This window comes from Nicotiana tabacum, chromosome 21 (genome assembly GCF_000715075.1).
Source record: "Nicotiana tabacum cultivar K326 chromosome 21, ASM71507v2, whole genome shotgun sequence".
Classification (NCBI taxonomy): Eukaryota; Viridiplantae; Streptophyta; class Magnoliopsida; order Solanales; family Solanaceae; genus Nicotiana; species Nicotiana tabacum.
In genome coordinates, this window is record NC_134100.1 from 8632252 (window position 1) to 8657317 (window position 25066).

Genomic DNA, 25066 nt, shown 5'->3' on the forward strand with positions numbered 1-25066 from the left:
CTCTGAAACACTGTAGCTAAATTTGAATAAAACAAAATTCTTTTAAAATAAATGTAATATATATTGTACACGTCTATGTTTATTAACAAAAAAGAGTTTACAAAACCAAATAAAAGTTTACTTACATATATAATAAAGTAAACATACATGCTGGAGAAAGAAACATCACAAAATCAGTCAATATCAAAAAAAAAGTTATTTCTTTTTTCTTCTTGAAGAATCTATGTTTGAAGAGTCAATTTTCATAAATGGAGATCAAACAAATAATAAAATTTTGGCTATACAATTGCTATCATTAATTTCAATTTAGCACATTCAAGGAATTGAAGGGTATAAGTTGAAACTCCTTCATTTAGGTGTAGTCAAGCCAATATTGCAAGGGTATAATATTTTTTTCGTTGAAGAATATTAGTTTTGAATCATGTATGTGAAATGTTTTTTTTCAAACTCAATAAGAGATAAATTAGTTTCTAATTGATAGTTTCTATTGTGACTTTTAAGTGTAACAAAGAGTATATATAAAGAAAAAATTGGTATGATGTGAAATATCTTTTCTTTAAATGTAAACAAATTATTTCGAAAAATCTCTTTACTTTTTAAACTCAAAGATAATAAAAGATAAGATATTTTTGAACACTAGTAGAGAGTTTTAAAATTATTATAATAGAAGTTATATCATGGATAAACTCAAAAAACTGAAATCTTATGGAATATTTACATAATATCCGGCCATATTTATTGCTTACTTTTTATAGCTAATATAATTAGATGATATATCGACAACACACGATTATACACATATTATATATGGATTATATATAAACTACACGTCATTCAATTTTTTAATTTAAGTAGTCGGGTGAGCACCTATTTAGGTTGATTAGATAAAGCCAAAAGAAAAATATGAAATAATTTCAACCAAAGACTAAAAATATAATTAAAGTTCATATGTAGACAATTTTTATTAAAACTCATCCTTTTATAGTGAAATAAATTAATTTTTTGTAACAACATAAATAATGACATAAAAAATAAGATAAAAGAAAATAAATATTGAAAGAAATGATAGAAAGATTTAAAAACGAGAAATAAAAGATGACAACAAATTTCTTCTTATGTTTCATCTTTGTTGAATATAAAAAATTTGAAAGTTAATCTCATCGATTTCAAGTATATTTTTTTCAACTCAAATACATAGATTATAAGATAAGGATATCTTCGAATATTTTTTTTAATTTACATTATATGTCGTTTTTAAAAAATCACTATTACTAACAAACTGATATGATATTCGAATTTGAATTGGAATGCAATTTGAGTAGTTTGTATTGAGGTTAAGCCAAGTATGATGTTGAAAAATAAACTAATTGACAATTTTAAGACAATATATGCAATGTTTTATAATAATAATCAACTAATTTAACATTTAATGATTCAAAGAACAAAATTGTTGTATATATAGGGTATTAAAAATTTAAATTCTGGGGCTAGAGATATCGATAAGCTTAAAGTGGAGTCATACTGAAATAAATCCGGCCAAAGAATCATTTAAATTTTTAGATAGCCGATTAAAGTGAATTTTAAATTAAGGATAATATCTTCACTTGCATCATTATAAAGATAATCATTATTATAATATATATAAAGTTTTAGAAATTAAAATTTCAAAATAGAAATATTATTTGAAATATAAAATCATACCAAATAAGAGTCCAAGTCGTAGTATAAGAGTCACGTCGTAATCAAAGAATCATTTATATCGTGTCAACCTTTGTGCTTTGCCATAAATATGAGTTATTATTTCACTTTGTGGCTATTTTTAGGTTCTAATGACACCTATGAGAATAATGCAAAAATAAAATTATCACTACGAGAATTAAGAAAATGTTAGTCTTTTTTCATGTAGTATTTCTTAATTAATATCTGACGATTATCTATAATTATTTAGAAAGTTTAAATGTTAAGGTTATTTACATATAATTCAAATAACTCAGATATTTAACATCGTTAATGTCAAATATCAAAATGGAGTAAACACAATTCACTAGCTAAAGAATTTTTTATATTTTTCGATAGCCAACTAAAATGAGTTTTGAATTAAGAACAATATTTTCAATTACATTATTATAAAAATAATTATTATTGAAAAATAATGTTTTAGAAACTGAAATTTTAAGAAAGAAATATTTTTTAAAAGATATCAACACACCAAATAAGAGTTCAAGTAGTTGTAAAAGAGTTAAGTCTTATTTAAAGAGTCATTCATTGTATCAACATTTGATTGTTTTGCCATAAATATGAGTTATTATTTTGCTTCCTGACTATTTTTAGGATCCAATGACACCGACAAAAATGATATCAAAAAAGAAAAATAGAAGAAATTGTTAATTTTTTTCATATAGTTAATATCCAATGATTATCTATATTTACTGAGAAAGTGTAAATTTTAAGATTATTTATATACAATCCAAATAACTTAAATATTTGACATGATTAGTGTCCGCGCATCCGCGCGGGTACTAATACTAGTTATATTAAAGAGAAAAAAATATAAAAAAAGAAAGATTGAAAGGAAACAGGTGAATATATCTCATTTATGTCAACGATAGGATTTTGTTCTTATTTTCAGCTTTTGTTTCATTCACTTATTTATTTTATTGTTTGTAAAATTCATATAGCATTAGAAAATATCCAACTAAGAATTTAAATAATTTTGTAATTTATTGACTTCAAAATCTTAAATATCAAATAAAACTAGGATTGAAATAGCTCTTGAAATAGTATTTGTATATATGATACAAGAATAAATCTATTTTTTGTTACTAAAAGTAATAATAGTAATAATGTATTAATAAATACGTATAGAATATATAAATAGTGTATTTAGTATTCTGTATTGTTTTCTAGAAGCATAATGCATAATTAGGTGATTTGACATATAAAACAAATGAAGTACAAATTATACTTATGTGACTCCACAAAGCTGTTTGTTAAACAAGTTTTTTTTAAAATTTTTCTATGTGAATTTTGTAGGAGTCCTAATATTAGAAATTTAAAATTAAATAAATTTTGCTTATGTTGTAATATCTATCTATCTATCTATCTATCTATCTATCTATCTATAAATAAATAAAGTATTAAAAGCACAAAGGCTTTCATTTAATTTAATTTTATAATTCAGGGAATAGAATATAATATTTATGTAATTTTAAAAAAAATTATATTCATTGACATGAATACACGCGCAATGCGCGTAAAGTATATATTATAGTGTTGCCTATGAAATATATATATATTATAGAAAGACTTGGAGCTTGTCAATCAAAATAAAGAGAGTCCGTTGAATATTTTATCTTATAATTCAACTTCCAGCAATATAAAAGAAAATTGCAGAGAGCATCTAAAGGAGAAAGAATTGGAGTGACTATATTAAAAGCACGAAAGCCTTTAGCGAAATATCGTTCGCTATTTTTATCCTTTGAAAATAGAGTTAATACTGGATAAAATTGTAATTTGATTATTTTCTTGATATATATTTAAGAATTTAAAATCAATCAAAATTTTAGTTATAATATTTTTCGAACTAAGTAGGAAGTCCCTATATTTAGGACTTTAAATTAGTGTACAATTTTTTCTTATATAAATCCTTGCCTATTTTTTGTCGTCAATGTAGAAATTGAGTAATTTGCCTAAAATTTTGGACCGTGAAATTGTAAAAGTCTTTTAGCGATATGAAGTATTATTCTTATGGAAGTTCTAACACCAAACCAATTCGGTATAAATAAGAAAACCTTGACTGTCTCTTACCATATGAAGGTTTTCTTGGGTGACCCTTTTCTGCACAAAACATTGAGACAAGTCTTTTTCTTAGAGTAATTTTTCTTCGTAACATCAATTCTCTCCCGAGATCTATTACATGAATTTCGAAGATGGACCAAGTTTGTAATTAGTATTTGAATATTTCCATAACATGAATCCTTTGAGCGACTTCTTTCTTATTATTTTGTTTTGGAGAAAATATTGGAGTCTTTACTTTTATTTTCGCACGAAAATCTGAGTTCAACCGTCCTGAGATTTTTCCGGTAAGTCTGAGGTTATCCATTTGTTTGTACAAGTACTATCAATATCGTATTCATTTTTTTAATACTGATGATTTTCTTCACGTCATGCTATGATCTATTGTGTTGAAAAATCATTGATCTACTGTATTTTGTTGTATAATTTGTTTTATAATAGTGATGTCAGGTCAACTTGTGTGCATCTCGACTATTTCGTTGAAATACTTAATTGAATAACTATGTTCATCAAAATTTAGATAAATACGAAGAAATTATTTTTTTATATACCCAACACATGCATAGAAAGGCTTGAGAGTGGTGGTTGAAAATCATCATTCTTAGGTAGTTGCATCTTCAAGTCAAGTTAAATTTGTAGTTGCGTATGAAAGTCAAAAGAAAGAACGATTAGGATTTTGATAAAATTTATATTGAGGTCACTTTGTTTTTAAATATAGCTGCAAATTGTAGTGTAAGAAACCGATAATCTCTATAATTTCATTGATAATAAATTATGATATATTTTTTTGAGTCGTCATGCTTTCTTTTTCTTCGTCATTTTTACCCTTTAATAATATACAAAATAAATTTATAACATTACTATTTAACTCTAACTATAGCTTATAATGTGTTCGAAATGATACTCGATAATTGTACGTTAATATACATTACTCCATTTAGTAAGTAATGTGACGACCCGGCCGGTCGTCTTAAGAATTAATGCCCCAATCCCCTATTAACTGCTTTCCTCAAGTTTATTTTTGCTAATGTGATTTGCCGGGATGTTCGGTTTTGAGTTTCGAGGAGTTTTGGGACACTTAGTCCCTAAATGAGAGCTTAAGTGTTGGAAAGTTGACCGTAGTCGGAACAGTGTGAAGATGGCCTCGGAATGGAAATCCGATAATTCCGTTAGCTCCGTTGGGTGATTTTGGGGTTAGGAGCGTGTTCGGAATGTATTTTGGAGGTCCGTAGCTAATTTAGGCTTGAAATGCCGAAAGTTGAAATTTTGGAAGTTTCCGATTTGATAGTAAGATTTTGATCCGAGGGTCAGAATGGAATTCAGAGAGTTGCAGTAGTTCCATTATGTCATTTTGGGTGTGTGTGCAAAGTTTCAGGTCATTCGGACGAGGTTTGGTAGACCTTTTGATCGAAAATGTATTTTTAGAGTTTTTGGAATTTTTAAGCTTGAATTCGACGAAAAATAAGTGTTTTGATGTTGTTTATGGCATTCCGAAGGTTGGAACAAGTTTGAATAATGTTATGGGATATGTTCGTAGGTTTGGTTGAGGTCCCAGGGGCCTCGGGTGTGTTTCGGATGCTTAACGGGTCATTTTGAGTTGTTAAAAAGTTGTAGAAATTCAGGTTCAGGTGTTGCAGACTTTTCTTCATCGCGATCGCAGCCATCCATTTGCGATCGCGTAGTGTAATTCCGGAGGGGGCCCACTTTCTTCTTCGCGATCGCATGACTTGTCTCGCGATCGCATAGCACTGTCCCTTCCTCTTTCGCGATTGCAATTACCACTTCGTGTTCGCGTAGCAGAAACATGAGCCGGTGGCTCAATAGTCCCTTTTCCACTTCGTGTTCGCGTGTCTTCAACCACGATCGCGTAAGGCCATCTTTTCCTCTTACGTGATCGCGTGCACCGTGTCGCGTTCGCGTAGGCCATTTCAGGAGCCCTTCATTTTTACTCTTCGCGATAGCGCACCACTTCTCGCGATCGCGATGCACAAAATACCTAGGCAGATTTCTTAAAGTCCCAATTCGAGGGTTTAAGCATATTTTCACATTTTCGAATTTGGGAGCTCGGGAGGGGCGATTTTTGAAGACTTTTGCACCTGGGTAACTTGGGTAAGTGATATCTACCCAACTTAAATCAATTTCCATGATTCCTAACTTAAATCTATTCTTTAAATTTCGAATTTGTTGGAAAAATTTGGAAAAAATTGGATAAACTTCTTAGGCCGAATTATTAGGTTTTGATGGGGCATTTGACATCGGATTTGGATAATTTTAGTATGGTTGGACTCATGAGAGTACGAGGTTTCTGAAAATATAAATTTCACCTAATTCCGAGATGTGGTACCGAGGGGCGTTTTGGTTATTTTACATAATTTTGCGTATTAGCTTAGAATTTTATTGTAGAATCAGCTTCTTGAAGTATTATTTACATTATGAAATAGAATTGAATAGATTTGGGCCATTTGGAGTCGGATACTCGTGGCAAAAGCGTGGTTTCTAGTTGATTTTGAGCCAGTTCGAGGTAAGTGGCTTGTCTAACCTTGTGTGAGGGACCTTCCCCTTAGGATTAGTATGTTTGGTAACTGAATTGTCTTGTGTGTAAGGAGACGAGTGCGTACTTGTGCAAATTGTTGGAAATCCGGTTTTTCTTAAAGTATTTATTACTCCCTCCGTTTCAATTTATATGAACTTATTTGACTGGGCACAGACTTTAAGAAAAGAGAGAAGACTTTTGATCTTGTGGTGTAAAATGAGACACATATATTTTGTGTGGCTATAAATCATTGTGTAAAGGTAAATTATTTCCAAATAAGGAAATGGGTCATTCTTTTTGGCACGGACTAAAAAGGAAATAGGTTCACATAAATTGAAACGGAGGGAGTAGCATGTTTCCTTTTCCGCTTTATTATACTTGAAAAAAATTTAGCATGTTGTTAGTTAGAAAGCATGTTTAATTGATTTAAATTGCCTATTTGCTTAAATTGCCTTGATTGCACTACGTGAAGCATGTTAGGCTAGAATTACTTGTTTCCTTGATATGAAATTTCATTTCTGAATATCTTCTTGTTGTTGCTGCATATTTACATTGGGACTACGGATGTGGGATTCCAGTAGTTTGTCTGTTTACTTTGGGACTACGAGTTAGATTCCCGGTAGATCCCCCTGCACAATTACCTTGCATATTTACTTTGGGACTACGGGTTAGATTCCCGGTAGATCCCCCTGCATATTTACTTTGGGGCTACGGGTTAGATTCCAGGTAGATCTCCCTGCACAGTTATATGGAACTACGGGAATGCACCCGGTAGATTCTCCCAGTACTGGGTATTTACATTTGGGACTACGGAACGAGATTTCGGTAGATCCCCGCGTACTATGAGTTAAACTACGGAACGGTATCCCGGGAGATCCACTGGACAAGTAAAGATGGGACTACAGGACGGTATCCTAGGAGATCCCCGATCGTTACTATCGGTGCTGAGTTGTATTTCTTTTCCATGTTTACCTTGTTCTGTATAGTTGTTGCTGTTCTGTTCACCCTGTGTTATTTTGCTGTTGTACTCATTTATATTGTTCCGTTATATACTGTTAACCTTTATATTTTATTTAATCTCAGTAGGGCCCTAACCTTCCTCGTCACTACCTAACCGAGGTTAGGCTTGACACTTACTGAGTACTAGGGCTGCTTATCGGGCAAATTAGGCGGTTATTTACTCTTAATGGTTTGGCTTATAGGTTATTGACTTTTAAATGTATTAATCCGCTAGCCACCCGATAAGATATCGGGCGGATCGGTATTGGTTTAGCTCTTACCGGGCAGTTATTGTGCGGTTTATCGGCCTAATTCAATCTATATTGCGTGCATTACATCCCAAAGCAGACTACATTAACACCTACTGTTAACGCCTAACATATTCCCATTGTTAATGCCTAGAATAGAGAGATGAGTATTTTATTGTGTTGTATACATCACCGTTAGAGTCTTAGAGACACAGATGTATTCTAATTTAATCCTAAAAATGCAGTATATGAAAGCCAAGTTGTAGTAGCCTCATAATGCTTACTTCAGAAGTTAGCACTAATATATATTTCCATTGTTGTGTATTATAACACAAAATTCAGTTAGACTTAATAGGAAATAAGCAAATACACCGGAAGTCATACCGAAGTATGGAATTTTTGAATGTCACCAATGAGTTGTGATGGTTAGTTCATAGCTCTAGACTTTAATCTAGGACCATCAAAGAGGCTAAATTTAGCAGAAGAATCACTGTGTATTATATATATACTTAGCGGGTTAATGGATTATCCGTTAAGAAAATTGAATAATTCGCCCCAAAACCAATAAGCTGTTAATAAAAAAAATTTAATCTGTTCCCCGTCCGTTAAACCGTTAACCCGATACAAATAAGCCATTAAGCTTCAGTTTTTGTTCGGTTTTCGGTTTCGGTTCGGTTTTGAACACCCCTACTGATTACCGTTGTGGTGTACTCATGCCCTTTCTGCGCATGTTTTTCATGTGCAGATCCAGGTACCGCTGATCAGGCCTACTATTGTTGAGGGAGGCGACTGCTTAGAGACTCCGAGGTACATCTGCCGCGTCCGCAAGCCAAGGAGTCCCTTTCTATTCCTGCCTTTAGTATTAGCCCTTCTGTACTTTTCTGTTCTTTATCAGAAATTCCGGAGTTAGAGCTATGTAGTATTTCTTTCTTAGCTTGTGATTCATGGGTTTTTGGGTCTTGGATTTATGTTTGGTATTAAGAGTTAAACATGGTGTATGTCGAGCGACACATTTTAACATTGTTACTGCTTTATTCTGTTTTAAATTGTTTACTCCCGCAAATTTTGGTTTTTCTTCCGCAAATTAGGCTTACCTAGTCGTAGAGACTAGGTGTCGTTACGAGGATTCATGGAGGGCTTACCGGGGTCGTGACAAGTTGGTATCAGAGTTCTAGGTTCATAGGAGTTATGGATCACAAGCCGGTTTATTAGAGTCTCGCTGATCGGTACGGAGATGTCTGTACTTATCTACAAGAGGCTATGTAACTGTTAGGAAAATTCTACTTCATTTGATTTATTTGTAGTGCGATATTTTGACATCACCATTCTAAACTTCTGTCTTCTATTCTCTCACAGATGGTGAGGACACATGCTACCCGAGATGATCAGGCACTCGCGCCCCTTACTGCAGCCGTCAGAGGCCGGGGCTGGGGTAGAGGCCGAGGACGCGCACGTGATGCAGCCAGAGCACCTGCGTGAGTTGCCGCCGAGGTACCACCAGCGGATCCAGCCGAAGTCCAGGCACCTGACACGCCTACTGCTACTACCACTCCAGCTCTTCAAGAGACTTTGGCACAGTTCATGAGCATGTACACCACTTTGGCTTAGGCAGGATTGCTTCCCCTTATTGCAACTACATCTCAGGCCGGGGGAGGAGCATAGACTCCCGCCGCCCGCACTCCTGAGCAGCGAGTGCATGTTGAGCAGGTCCCTGAGATTATTTTTGTATCGCCTGCAGTGCCAGCTTAGCCCGAGGACAGGGCAGCTGCTTCTGAGGATAAGCAGTTGAGGCTTGAGAGGTTCAAGAAGTATAAGCCTCCTGTATTCAGTGGTCTAGCATCGGAGGATGCTTTGGGATTCCTTGATGAGTGTTACCGCATTCTCCGTACCATGGGTATCTCAGGATCGAGCGGAGTTTCTTTCACCACCTTCCAGCTTCGAGGAGCCACCTATGAGTGCTGGCGTACCTATGAGTTAGACAGTCCAGATGAGGCTGTTTCACTAACTTGGGCTCAGTTTTCAGATCTGTTCCTGAAGGAGTATGTTCCTCAGAGACTCAGGAACGTATGGCGCGTAGAGTTTGAGCATTTGCGCTAGGGTGCTATGACTGTTTTAGAGTATGCTGTCTGTACACCAGTTTGGCTAGGCATGCACCAACCCTGGTTTCTAATGTTCGCGAGAGAGTTCGCCGATTTATTGAGGGTCTTGTTCCCAGCATCAGATCTAGCATGGCTCGTGAGTTGGAGATGGATATTTCTTATCAGCAGGTGGTGAGCATTACTAGAAGGATTGAGGGTATTCATGCTAGGGAGAAAGAGGAGAGGGAGGCCAAGAGGTCTCAAGAGTTGGGCCATTATTTTGGTGCCCATACCCCAGTTGCAGGTCGTCATGGTAGGGGTTATATGAGCCGCCCCGTTCATTCAGCTCTTCCAGCAGCCAGCAGTGCTCCAGCTCCTCCTAAGACTCATGAGCCATATTATGCACCTCCGGTTTCTAGCGCGCCTCCTGCGCGGGGTGCTTTCAGAGGTCAGTCCAGCAGACCTGACCCGAGCCAGTCACAGCCACCACGTCCTCCTAGAGCTTGTTTTGAGTGTGGTGACACACTCCATATGGTCAGGGATTGCCCCAGACTTGGGAGGGGTGCACCTCCACAGACTTCTCAGCCACAGCGTGCCCCGCAGAGTTCTCAGGCTATGGTTACAGCTCCAGTTCCTATCCCACCTACTTAACCAGCTAGAGGTAGAGGTAGGGGAGGTAGAGGTCACCCTAGAAGGGGAGGCCAGGCAAGATACTATGCCCTTCCTGCCCGTACCGAGGTTGTTGCCTCCGATTCTGTCATCACAGGTATTATATTGGTTTGTCACAGAGATGCATCGGTTCTATTCGATCCAGGCTCTACTTACTCTTATGTGTCTTCTTATTTTGCTCCACATTTGGGTGTATCTCGGGATTCTTTGAGTTCCCCTGTTTATGTTTCTACTCATGTGGGAGATTCTCTTGTTGTGGACCGCGTTAACCGGTCGTGTTTGGTTGCTCTTAGTGGTTTTGAGACCAGAGCCAATTTATTGTTACTCAATATGATTGACTTCGATATTGTATTAGGCATGGACTGGTTGTCGCCCCATTATGCTATTCTTGATTGTCACGCCAAAACAGTGACGCTGGCTATGCTAGGTGTACCGCGTGTTAAGTGGAGGGGTACTTTAGATTACACTCCCAGTAGAGTTATTTCTTTTCTTAATGCTCAGTGTATGGTTGAGAAGGGGTGTGACGCGCATTTAGCTTATGTGAGAGATGTCAGTATTGATACCCATTCAATTGATTCAGTTCCAGTAGTACGGGATTTTCCTTATGTGTTTCCAGCTGATCCTCCAGGCATGCCACCTGATAGAGATATTGATTTTGGCATTGATCTATTACCGGGCACCCAGCCTATTTCTATTCCTCTGTATCTATGGCTCCTCCTGAGTTGAAGGAGTTGAAGGATCAGTTACAGAAATTGCTTGATAAGGGTTTTATTCGACCCAGTGTTTTATCTTGGGGTGCTCCTGTCTTGTTTGTGAAGAAAAAAGATGGTTCTATGCGTATGTGTATCGATTATCGCCAGTTGAACAAGGTTACAGTGAAGAACCATTATCCTTTGCCTCGCATTGATGATCTGTTTGACCAGCTTTAGGGCGCACGAGTGTTTTCTAAGATTGATTTGCGCTTAAGTTATCATCAGTTGAAGATTTAGGAGCCAGATATCCTGAAGACTGCTTTCAGGACTCGGTATGGTCATTACAAGTTCCTTGTTATGTCATTTGGGCTGACCAATGCCCCAACAACCTTTATGCATTTGATGCACAGTGTGTTTCGATCGTATCTTGACTCGTTCGTCATTGTTTTTATTGATGATATTATGGTGTACTCCCGGAGTCGGGAAGATCATGAGCAGCACCTGAGGACCGTGTTTCAGACTCTCAGAGAGAAGAAGTTATATGCTAAGTTCTCGAAATGTGAGTTTTGGTTGGATTCAGTGACATTCTTAGGCCACGTGGTATCGAGGGAGGGTATTCAGGTGGATCCGAAGAAGGTAGAGGTCGTGCAGAGTTGGCCCAGACCGTCCTCAGCCACAGAGATTCATAGCTTTCTTGGGTTGGCAGGCTATTATCACTAATTTGTTTAGGGATTTTCATCTATCGCATCGCCCTTGACCAAGTTGACTCAAAATGGTGTTTCATTTGTATGGTCAGACGAGTGTGAGGAGAGCTTTCAGAAGCTCAAGACAGCTTTGACCACATCTCCAGTGTTGGTTTTACCATCAGCTTCAGGTTCATATACCGTGTATTGTGATGCTTCGAGAGTTGGGATTGGTTGTGTATTGATGCAGGAGGGGTAGAGTTATTGCTTATGCTTCTCGTGAGTTGAAGACCCATGAGAAGAACTACCCCGTTCATGATTTGGAGTTGGCTGCCATAGTTCACGCATTGAAGATTTGGAGGCATTACTTGTATGGCGTATCTTGTGAGGTATTCACTGATCATCGTAGTCTTCAACATTTGTTCAAGCAAAAGGATCTTAACTTGAGGCAGCGAGATAGTTGGAGTTGCTTAAGGATTATGATATCACTATATTGTACCATCCGAGAAAGGCCAACGTGGTGGCCGATGCTTTGAGCCGAAAGGCATAGAGTTGGGGGAGTTTGGCTTATTTACCAACATTAGAGAGGCTTATGGCGATGGATATTCAAGCCTTAGCCAGCTAGTTTGTGAGATTGGATCTTTCAAAGCCCAATCGGGTTCTAGCTTGTGTAGTTTCTCGATCTTCCTTTTTTGATCGTATCAGGGAGCGGCAGTATGATGACCCTAATTTGCTTGTCCTCAAGGACAAGGTTAAGCACAGTGATGCCAGAGATGTAACTATTGGTGATGATGGGGTATTGAGGATGCAGGGTCGGATTTGTGTACCCAATGTTGATGGGCTTCGGGAGTTGATTCTAGAGGAGGCCCATAGCTCGCGGTATTTCATTCATTCGGTTGCCGCGAAGATGTATCAAGATTTGCGGCAGTACTATTGGTGGAGGCGGATGAAGAAAGATATAGTTGGATTCGTAGCTCGATGTCTCAACTGTCAGCAGGTGAAGTATAAGCACCAGAGACCGGGTGTGTTGCTTCAGCAGATAGAGATTCCGGAGTGGAAGTGGGAGCGGATCACAATGGACTTTGTAGTTGGGCTCCCACATATTTTGAGGAAGTTTGATGCTATATGGGTGATTGTGGATCGGTTGACAAAATCCACTCATTTTATTCCTGTGTGTACTACTTATTCCTCATAGCGGTTGGCGGAGATTTGTATCTGGGAGATTGTTTGTCTGCATGGTATTACAGTTTCTATCATTTCAGATAGAGGTACTCAATTCACATCACGGTTCTAGAGAGCCCTTTAATATGAGTTAGGTATTAAGGTAGAGTTGAGTACAACATTTCACCCTCAGACGAACGAACAGTCCGAGCGCACTATTCAGATTCTTGAGGATATGCTCCGTGCATGTGTGATTGAGTTTGGAGGGTCTTGGGATCAGTTCTTGCCATTGGCGGAGTTTGCTTACAACAACAGCTATCAGTCCAACATTCAAATGGCACCGTATGAGGCTTTATATGGTAGATGGTGCAGATCTCAGGTGAGTTGGTTTGAGCTGGGTGAGGCCAGACTATTGGGCACAGACTTGGTTCAGGATGCTTTGGAGAAGGTTAAGGTGATTCAGGATAGACTCCGTACAGCCCAGTCCAAACAGAAGAGTTACGTGGACCGGAAGGTTCGTGATGTTTCCTATATGGTTGGAGAGTGCGTTCTGCTTTGGGTTTCGCCTATGAAAGGCGTCATGAGATTCGGGAAGAAAGGAAAGTTGAGTCCGAGATTTATTGGCCCTTTTGAGATATTGAGGCGTGTTAGGGAGGTTGCTTATGAGCTTGCCTGACCTCCTAGCTTGACCGGAGTTCATCCAGTATTTCATGTTTCGATGCTCCGGAGGTATCACGGTGATCCGTTGCACCTGTTGGATTTCAGTTCAGTCCAGTTGGACAAGGATCTATCCTATGTTGAGGAGTCGTTGGCTATATTGGACAGGCAGGTCAAAAAGCTGAGGTCAAAGAACATTGCATCAGTAAAGGTTCAGTGGCAGGGTCAGCCGGTCGAGGAGGCAACCTGGGAGACCAAGCAGGATATGCGCAGCCGTTACCATCATCTTTTCACTACTTCAGGTATGTATCTATGCTCGTTCGAAAACGAACGAATGTTTAAGTGTAGGAGGATGTGATGACCCGACCGTTCATCTTAAGAATTAATACTCCGATCCCCTATTAACTGCTTTCCTCAAGTTTATTTCTGCTAATGTGATTTGCCAGGATGTTCGGTTTTGAGTTTCGAGGAGTTTTGGGACACTTAGTCCCTAAATGAGAGCTTAAGTGTTGGAAAGTTGACCGTAGTCGGAATAGTGTGAAGATGGCCTCGGAATGGAAATCTGATAATTCCGTTAGCTCCGTTGGGTGATTTTGGGGTTAGGAGCGTGTTCGAAATGTATTTTGGAGGTCCGTAGCTAATTTAGGCTTGAAATGCCGAAAGTTGAAATTTTGGAAGTTTCCGATTCGATAGTGAGATTTTGATCCGAGGGTCGGAATGGAATTCAGAGAGTTGCAGTAGTTCCATTATGTCATTTTGGGTGTGTGTGCAAAGTTTCAGGTCATTCAGACGAGGTTTGGTAGACTTTTTGATCGAAAATGTATTTTTAGAGTTTTTGGAATTTTTAAGCTTGAATTCGACGAAAAATAGGTGTTTTTATGTTGTTTATGGCATTCCGAAGGTTGGAACAAGTTTGAATGATGTTATGGGATATGTTCCTAGGTTTGGTTGAGGTCCCAGGGGCCTCAGGTGTGTTTCGGATGCTTAACGGGTCATTTTGAGTTGTTAAAAAGTTGTAGAAATTCAGGTTCAGGTGTTGCAGACTTTTCTTCATCGCGATCGCAGCCATCCATTTGCGATCGCGTAGTGTAATTCCGGAGGGGGACCACTTTCTTCTTCGCGATCACATGACTTGTCTCGCGATCGCATAGCACTGCCCCTTCCTCTTTCGCGATTGCAATTACCACTTCGCGTTCGCGTAGCAGAAACATGAGCCGGTGGCTCAATAGTCCCTTTTCCACTTCGTGTTCGCGTGTCTTCAACCACGATCGCATGCACCGAGTCACGTTCGCGTAGGCCATTTCAGGAGCCCTTCATTTTTACTCTTCGTGATAGCGCACCACTTCTCGCGATCGTGATGCACAAAATACCTGGGCAGATTTCTTAAAATCCCAATTCGAGGGTTTAAGCCTATTTTCACATTTTCGAATTTGGGAGCTCGGGAGGGGCGATTTTTGAAGACTTTTGCACCTGGGTAACTTGCGTAAGTGATCTATACCCAACTTAGATCAATTTCCATGATTCCTAACTTAAATCTAGCCTTTAAATTTCGAATTTGTTGGAAAAATTTGGGAAAAATTGGATAAATTTCTTAGGCCGAATTATTGGGTTTTGATGGGGCATTTGACATCGGATTTGGATAATTTTAGTATGGTTAGACTCGTAAGAGTACGAGGTTTCTGAAAATATAAATTTCACCCGATTCCAAGACGTGGGACCGAGGGGCGTTTTGGTCATTTTACATAATTTTGCGTATTAGCTTAGAATTTTATTGTAGAATCCGCTTCTTGAAGTATTATTTACATTATGAAATGGAATTGAATAGATTTGGGCCATTTGGAGTCGGATACTCGTGGCAAAAGCGTGGTTTCTAGTTGATTTTGAGCCGGTTCGAGGTAAGTGGCTTGTCTAACCTTGTGTGGGGTACCTTCCCCCTAGGATTGGTATGTTTGGTAACTGAATTACCTTATGCGTGAGGTGACGAGCACGTACTTGTGCAAATTGTTGGAAATCCGATTTTTCTTAAAGTATTTATTACTCCCTCCGTTTCAATTTATATGAACCTATTTGACTGGGTACGGACTTTAAGAAAAGAGAGAAGACTTTTGATCTTGTGGTGTAAAATGAGACACATATATTTTGTGTGGCTATAAATCATTGTGTAAAGGTAAATTATTTCCAAATAAGGAAAGGGGTCATTCTTTTTGGCACGGACTAAAAAAGAAATAGGTTCACATAAATTGAAACGGAGGGAGTAGCATGTTTCCTTTTCCGCTTTATTATACTTGAAAAACATTTAGCATGTTGTTAGTTAGAAAGCATGTTTAGTTGACTTAAATTGCCTATTTGCTTAAATTGCCTTGATTGCACTACGTGAAGCATGTTAGGCTAGAATTACTTGTTTCCTTGATATGAAATTTCATTTCTGAATATCTTCTTGTTGTTGCTGCGTATTTACATTGGGACTACGGATGTGGGATTCCGGTAGCTCCCCCCTGTCTGTTTACTTTGGGACTACGGGTTAGATTTCCGGTAGATCCCCCCGCATATTTACTTTGGGGCTACGGGTTAGATTCCCGGTAGATCCACCTGCACAGTTATATGGAACTACGGGAATGCACCCGGTAGATTCCCCCAGTGCTGAATATTTACATTTGGGACTACGGAATGGGATTCCGGTAGATCCCCGCGCACTATGAGTTGGACTACGAGACGAGATCCCGGGAGATCCATTGGATATGTATATTTAGGACTATAGCACGATATCCTGGGAGATCCCTGATGGGACGGTATCCCGGGAGATCCACTAGACAAGTAAAGATGAGACTACATGACGGTATCCTGGGAGATCCCCGATCGTTACTATCAGTGCTGAGTTGTATTTCCTTTCCATGTTTGCCTTGTTATGTATAATTGTTGTTGTTCTGTTCACCCTGTGTTATTTTGCTGCTGTACTCATTTATACTGTTCCGTTCTATACTGTTAACCTTTATATTTTATTTAATCTCAATAGGGCCCTAACCTTCCTCGTCACAACCCAACCGAGGTTAGGCTTGGCACTTACTGAGTACCGCTGTGGTGTACTCATGCCCCTTCTGCGCATGTTTTTTATGTGTAGATCTAGGTACCGCTGATCAGGCCTACTATCGTTGAGGGAGGTGACTTCTTAGAGACTCCGAGGTACATCTGCCGCGTCCGCAGACCAAGGAGTCCCTTTCTATTCCTGCCTTTAGTATTTAACCCTTATGTACTTTCCTGTTCTTTATTAGAAATTCCGGAGTTAGAGCTATGTAGTATTTCTTTCTTAGCTTGTGATTCATGGGTTTTCGGGTCTTGGATTTATGTTTGGTATTAAGAGTTAAACATAGTGTATGCCGAGCGGCACATTTAAACACTGTTACTGCTTTATTCTCTTTTAAATTGTTTACTCCCGCAAATTTTGATTTTTCTTCCGCAAATTAGTCTTACCTTGTCGTAGAGACTAGGTGCCGTCACGAGGGTTCACGGGAGGCGAACTGGGGTTGTGACGGTAATATTTATATAATTTTTAAAATTTTATACTCATCGAGATGGGGTATACGCGCAATGCTTTTACCCTTAATGAAATATAGTTCGTTTTTTATCCTTTAATAATAAGTTTCACATTGGACAAATATGTAATTTAAGTTACTTTCCTAATATCTAGGACTTTTAATTTAAATAAAATTTAATTATTATCTAATATTTATGAGTTCAAAATTAACTAAACAAGGATAAAATATGTTAAGAGAAATGAAGAGAATATAAAAAAGTAAAAGGTAAGTTTCTTTTCAACCAAGGAAAAAAAATATTGTAATATTTTTGGGTAAATGTTTTATGCCTATATCGTACCAGGAAACTTTTATCGTGCAAGACAATTTTGATCCTTTATTTTCCTTTTTATGATGTTAATTTTCTTGGTTGTTTAAGTTATATCTATATCTATATCTATCTATACTATATTAAAAGCACGAAGACCCTTAGCGAAACATCGTTTGCCATTTTTATCCTTTAAAAATAGAGTTAATACTGGATAAAATTGTAATTTGATTATTTTTTTGATATATATTTAAGAATTTAAAATCAATCAAAATTTTAGTTATAGTATTTTTCGAACTAAGTAGGAAGTCCCTATATTTAGGACTTTAAATTAGTGTACAATTTTTTCTTATATAAATCCTTGCCTATTTTTTGTCGTCAATGTAGAAATTGAGTAATTTGCCTAAAATTTTGGACCATGAAATTGTAAAAGTTTTTTAGCGATATGAAATATTATTCTTATGGAAGTTCTAACACCAAACCAATTCGATATAAATAAGAAAACCTTGACTGTCTCTTACCATATGAAGGTTTTCTTGGGTGACGCTTTTCTGCACAAAACATTGAGACAGTCTTTTTCTTAGAGTAATTTTTCTTCGTAACATCAATTCTCTCCCTAAAACGATAGCTTCCCTAAAATACATTTAAATATCTACGTTGTGAAATATTATAATTATTTCCTAATAATTAACACTTTGAAATCACTAAAACATTGTTCGTTAGAATTTTCCTTATTTGATTTGTCACGTTAGAAGTCCTAATAATTAAGACACAAAAATCAAATAAGATTTACTTTCTATAAATTCTTTACCTTTTAAATTAATGAGTTTTATTTTACCATAATTCTGAATTGATAAATTGCTTTTCTATAAGTATTTGTTCATTTTTTATTTTATTTTATTTGATATTAAATATCTTTCCCAATAACAACAAAAAATATTTAAAAAGTACAAAAGTGTAGAAACCAAGTTTCTTTTCTTATAAGAACAACGATGAAAACATTGCGTAATTTTTATCTTCTTACCGATTTTGCCTCTTTATTTCCCTTTCAAATGAAAGTAATTGATATTCTTAAAATTTTAATGGGTAAGTTTTCATTTAACAACTAAATATATCTATTTTATTTGGTTTAAATGTTAAAATTTCAGTTTAAACGTTGACAAATTTATTTGAAAAAGAAGAAATATACAGTTAAATTAAATAGTCGGTGCATCTAAAAGATATATAAAAAGAATCATTACTTAGTTTGCAATGCATTATTTTGCTTAAAACGTTTTCTTTAATAAAAAATAATGGAGCTTTAAGCAAGTATATTTACATATTTTTTCTCCCCCAAAAAATACACAGTTGAAATGAAATAAATAGTTATTTCATGTAAAGGAAAAATAAAAATAAAGTATAAGCCAGAAAGGGCTTTGGCTGCGCATGTTAGTCAACGGTTGTTAATGTGCGCCTTCAACCATGACTCGACGGAATAAGCAAAATCCGGCGACGTCAACTCCGTCCACAGAACACGAAGAACCTACTAGTAATTACACCAGAAAATGGAATTCCTCAGGACTTAGGGCCAAGGCAATTTGGTCAATGGCTAACAGGAATGGGAAGTGCTCCAACGGTATTACAAGGAAGACCACCGGTGGAAATCAATACTCCTGTAGAACAAGACGAAAGCACATCATCAACAGTAGCTGCAAGGAAACTTACCTTCTCCAGCAGTGAAAACAGGAAAACCTACGGCGGCTGAAGTTGTGCAAGGTAACAGATCTCAGCAATAAGGGATGAAACTCGACTATTTTCCCCCCAATAATGAGAGATGGGATGAAGATAGTGAAATTAGTCCAAGCAGAAGCTGAAGAGGAATGTCAGAAATGGAAGTCAGCATTAATTGGGTATGTAATTGGGGGAAACCCTTCCTTCAAGGAAATGCTGAAATATGTGCATGGGGTGTGGAATTTGGTCATGACTCCTTAGGTATTTCTGCATAATGACGGGTACTTTATCTTCCGATTTATGTCTGAGAACGATAAGGAGACCTTACTGCAAAATGGACCTTACACCTTTAACAATTGACCTATGGTTCTCAAACAGTGGGGACCAGAATTTCAGATGAGCAAAGAACCTCTTCAGGTCATTCCAGTATGGGTTACACTCCCAAATCTGCCTGTTGAATACTGGGCACCAGGAAGTTTGGGTAGAATTGCGAGCTGTTTGGGGAAGCCAATATGCACGGGTAAGCTTACAGCTAAAGGAGAAAGAGTGTTGTATGTGTCACACCTCCTTTTTCCGTACCCGAGAGGGTACAAGGGAGTTTTTTCCAATTAAAGGACAATCGAAACGGGATTGGTTTATTTATTTCAGAGTCGCCACTTGGGAGATTTAGGATGTCCCAAGTCACCAATTTTAATCCCGAATCGAGGAAAAGAATGACTCCATATTACAGTCTGCGTACCAGAAACCCGGATAAGGAATTCTGTTAACCCGGGAGAAGGTGTTAGGCATTCCCGAGTTCCGTGGTTCTAGCACGGTCGCTCAACTGTCATATTCGGCTTGATTATCTGATTTAATACATGTTGAACCTATATGCAAAAATTTAACTTTTAACCGCTTTTATCATTTACTGTTATTTTTATCAAGAATTGCAACATCGTGGAAACACATCTCGAACCACGTCACAATCAATGTACCCGTGGTTAGAGCTACATTTCAACTCTGTTGAGATTGGGATTTGGGTCACATAAATGTGCACCCGAGTTTAGGAAGATAACATTATTAAATACGCTCCTAAAGCAACTAGCGCATCGTTATTTTGGGTAGGGCCGTGGAATTTTGCTAAACGGTTTATCCCGAAGTCTAAGCAATCTTAAAGTAAGTATTTACTGAGGGCCCCGCAATTTTGTATTGTTATTCGGCGAGGCTCATCTCATTCTTATTTTTAAAAGGAGTTTGCAACGTCATGGACACGCATCTCGAACCACGTCACAATCAATGTACCCGTGATTAGAGACACATTTCGACTCCGTTGAGATTTGGATTTGGGTCACATAAATGTGCACCCGAGTTTAAGAAAGTAAGATTTATTAGGGCGCGTCCTAAAGAGACTAACGTATTGTTATTTTAGGAAGAGGCCGTGAACATTCATTAAACAGCCAAATCCAAAGTCTAGTCAATGGTTATGTATTTATTGAGGGGCCCAGCGATGTGTGATTTATTTGGCGAGGCTCGTCTCATTTTATTTTAAGGATAAACCTACAGTGACTACATTTCTTCTATTAAGTTTGTCTCTAAAAGCAAAAGAAAATTTCTTAATTAATTACATGCTGAAAAACGTAACTTATCAGTTATTAAGTTACGACTAATGTGAACGGAAAATTGCGATCGCGTTTGTACAAGAAAAACTGCTTTAATTCTACATTCTATTATTTACTAATGCTAGAACATGAGATAGATACACAATAATATCAAAAACAAATTAATTATTCTCCGATTAATTTAAACTAACATTATTAGATGAAGAAATTATACATATGCAACCTCATTACTCATTAATCATTCAACTACATCTTTATACAAAGAAAGAAAAATTATATTCAACCACAAATCTAAACAGGAGGAATTCAACAGGAACAAAACCTGATTAATATTTCATTTTTTGCTTCAAGCCGAGATTGTACAAATGTGTACCTGGAAACAGCAGTACAAGAACAAAAGAAGGAGAAGTCAGCAACAATAATACCACAGCAATAGTAGATTCAGCAACACCGCAAACCAGTAACGACCAGTAAAATAACCCAGTAACAGATTGAAAACTCAGCAATACCAAAGTGCAATCACAATCAAAGCAGAGGAGAGAAAAGATACAAGATGCAGTAGTTTCGGATTTTTGAATAACACTCGAGAAAAGCAAACGGAATTATTCGAGTGAAAGTTCAAATTGCATTTCTCTTTTACTCTCAAAATGTTTCAAGTCTGTCCGCTCTTAAGTGTAAAATCTGTTTTCTTTTAATGTTCAAATCGGGTCTCCTTCCCTCTTAATGTTCAAGTCCTAGTCCTAATTCCCGTCCCCTCTTTTTCTCTCAAATCTTCTCCTTTCTTCAAGTCAAGAATGACTCTATATATAGCAAGACAAGTCTTCAATTTCCCAACCCGAAATTATTCTCCCAAGGCATGCTTTGTCCCACTTATTAATATTTTCTTCATTTTAAACTTTGTCCTCCATGCCTACATTAAATAAATACTTCCACCACAACCCATTACAGTTTGTCCCTCATGCTTACATTAAATAAGTACAATATTCCTCCCCATTATGTTTTGTCCCCCATGCTTACATTAAATAAGTACAATATTCCCTTCCATTATAATTTGTCTTGTCCCCCATTATGTTAAACAAGTACATCAAAAACCACCCCATTATATTTTGTCCCCCATGCTTAACATAAAGAATCAAAATAATGTTCAATTACCAAAATATCCCTCCGACCTTATTGCAATTACCATTCTACCCCTGAATGCAATGCAATTTACCAAACTACCCCCATCAGCTCTAAACACTCAATTAATCATAACTTAACCAAAATATAGCCAAGATGACCAATTTCTCAACAATCTTCAACAACAAATTATACGAACACGATGAACAACACAACTCCAAATTAATAGGAATAAATCAACCATATCGGGAACCAATCCTGGTTAATTTAGACCATAAATTGATGAACAAAGAGACAACAATACAAACAAGAACATGCATGATTCAAATTAAATCAACAAATCACAAACAAACATAAACTCACATTAAATCACTGGATTTAAACATGAACTTCAAACCAAGACGAACATGAATTAAATCTATTTTTAAGCAACAAACATGACAGACTAAATGATTCAAACAACATTAATAATTTCTGGAAAATACATAACAACATGAAACAAATTGAAGAAATAATCAATTAAATTTCAATTTGAATCTAACAAACATTAAACTAACAAATATTTATCTAAACAACAATACAAACATGAAATAACATGAAAAACAATTAATTAATCTTTCATTTGAAATCTGAAAAATTAATTTAACAAAGAACATGAACAAACTAAAAAAATTAATTCAAACGATGAACGAAACAAACATTTTCCGATTTTAGATTCGAGAAATATCAAAAAAAAATACGGACAAAATAAAACTCAAAATCTACTAACCGGATCGAAAGAAATATGTACGGACTGTTTTGATGAACCTCGAATGGGAATGAATCTGTCCGGACTCAACTACGAACTCAACGACGAGCTCGACCAAACAACGATGAACGAATCTAAGAAGTTGACTGAAGCAACGAGGAAACACTAGCAGCAGTGACGATGGCATCTGCTTGGTCGTTGGCGAGGCAGCTCGGAGCTTGAGGTTGAAACCGACGCAGCAGTCATGCAGCAGCCCAAAGCAGAAACGAGCATCCAGCAGCAACAATGGTCGACGCACCAATGGCGGAGCATCAGCGAAACGGAGGAGCCGGAGAAGATGAAGCAACAGCTGGTTGACGCAGCATCAACGGAGGAAAAGGAACAGTGGACTGGTCGACGAGGACTGTGACAGCAGTAGTAGCTGCGTGAGCTTGGCCGTGACGAAGCAGCGGCGATGGGGGCTTCGAACAACAGCTGACTCGTCGAGGCTGTGGTCGTTTGGTTGTTTGGTCGATGAAGTAGAAGGCAGGAGTAGCAGGTTGTTTGGTTGAAACAGAAGCAGCATCGACATGGACGTCGAGCTCAAGCTTGAGCTCGACGAGCTTCATCAATGGCGAATAGGGCTGGGGTCGTTTAATCGAGCCGGGGTCGTGAGGGTGACGTGCGTGTGTGTGTGTCGTGAGTGAGTATGTGTGACGTGAGGGGAAGGAAGGAATGAGAGAGGGGCAGCCATGGTTGTGTGCTTGAGGAAGCTTGAGGAAGAAGAAGAAGAAGATAGGAGGGGTGGCGGATGGGTTAGCATTTTTTAGGGTTTTCTTCATTTTTTCTTTTTGTGTTGTGTTGTTTGTAAGATAATAGGGGTGTTGGGTTATGGACTGGGTCGACCCATGTGGAGATGGACTGGGTCATGGAGAAGGTTGGACAATTGTTTGGGCCTGGGGTTGAACTTTGAAGAAGTGGCCCAATCCGATTTTTCTTTGTATTTTTGTTCTCTTTTCTTCTTTTATTTTCTAAAACTAAATTATAAAAATACTTAAATTATTATTAAGAACTAAATTAGGTTATAAAAGCGCAAATTAACTACCAATAATAATTAACGCACAATTAAGTAATAATTAAGCATAAAATTGTATATTTGGACATTAAATGCTAAAAATGCAAAAGATGCCTATTTTTGTAATTTTCATTTTTGTAAACAAACTTAATTACTAAAAAATTGTAGAATTAAATCCTACATGTAAAATGCGACATATTTTTGTATTTTTTATTAATTTAACAAATAAGCAAACACAGACAAATACAAATAATTATCCAAAAATATCACAAAATCTCACAAAATTGCACACCAAGGAAAATCACTTGATTTTGAATTTTTTTGGGAGTAATTCTCATATAGGGTAAAAATCACGTGCTTACAGTATGCACGTATTCTAATTGAGATGGATGTATCAGTTGAACTTCTGGAAGAGATATCAATTGAACTACTAGGAGGCAAATGCAAATTCCAGACCATTAAGTACGAGTGAAGACCCCTATACTGTCAAAGTTGCTTGAACATATGGCATCAAAATGGTGAATGTAAGAAGGCCACATTTGGAAAAGGGAAGCAACAAATGAATAGAAGGAAGCCGAAGATGGGATGGAGAGTAAAAGTGAATCAAGAGCCTAGTATTATGATACGCGCGTTGCGCGTGTATATTGTCTCAATAGGTAATTTATTTTTAAAAAGCATATACATATTAACAGTAAGAATATTGGTGGCTAACTTCGATGCTCAAATTATTAAGCTTTCGTTATTATGCCAGTGACTATTTATTATTTTTTTTAATTTTAATTTTGTTGTCCAATTCTAATTGTTTTTTGAATATTATGAGAAAACAAAAGAATACGAATTTCTCTTTGAAACAATCATTTTTAATGAAAATAAGAACGTCTAAAGAAGTCATGAATGCCTAGTTATATGTTTCCTTCTTCTATAATATGTTAAGAATATTTAGCTATGGAAAGATTTAAATTTCTAAATATTGGTAGTTCTTACAGAATTTATTAAAATTTTAGTTAATTTAACATCCTAAAATATTAGAAAAATAATAAGATGACAATGACTATTTTGTCCAGAATTGAACTTCATTTTAAAGGGTAAAAAAGACGTATTTCTTCTTTACTTACCGTATTAGGTTTCTCCCATCCATTCTTCTTTGTTTTGGATAGGTTTCTAGAATATTAGGTTCTTTCTTCTTTGTTTTGAAATTAGAATTTTGCAAGTATGAAAGAAGTTATTTTGTACATTTTTTGCCATAAACATACGCCCTCATAGCAAATTTGCTTGTCACTTGCGGTAAATTTCTATCTTGTATTACGATTTTGATGTTAGAATTGTTGTTTGATAATTGATAAACAACTCTAAATCGAAAGTTTTCAATTGTGATTTTTATTAATGTCTCATAGATTATCATTGATTTATGTCTCATGTATGACCATTGGTTTAAACTCACTTACGAATATTGTACAGGTTGTTTGGATCGTTGCATCACATAAA

General features: G+C 36.8%; 1 long non-coding RNA gene across 1 annotated transcript; it reads right to left on the reverse strand.

Annotated features, from left to right (window-relative positions):
• Positions 1 to 20868: 20868 nt before the first annotated feature.
• On the reverse strand, positions 20869 to 23335 carry LOC142175440 (uncharacterized). The gene is made up of 2 exons (XR_012704484.1): positions 22549 to 23335; positions 20869 to 21033 (listed from the first exon to the last, which is right to left on the reverse strand). It is a non-coding gene; the product is annotated as an uncharacterized LOC142175440 (long non-coding RNA).
• Between the last annotated feature and the right edge of the window lie 1731 nt (positions 23336 to 25066).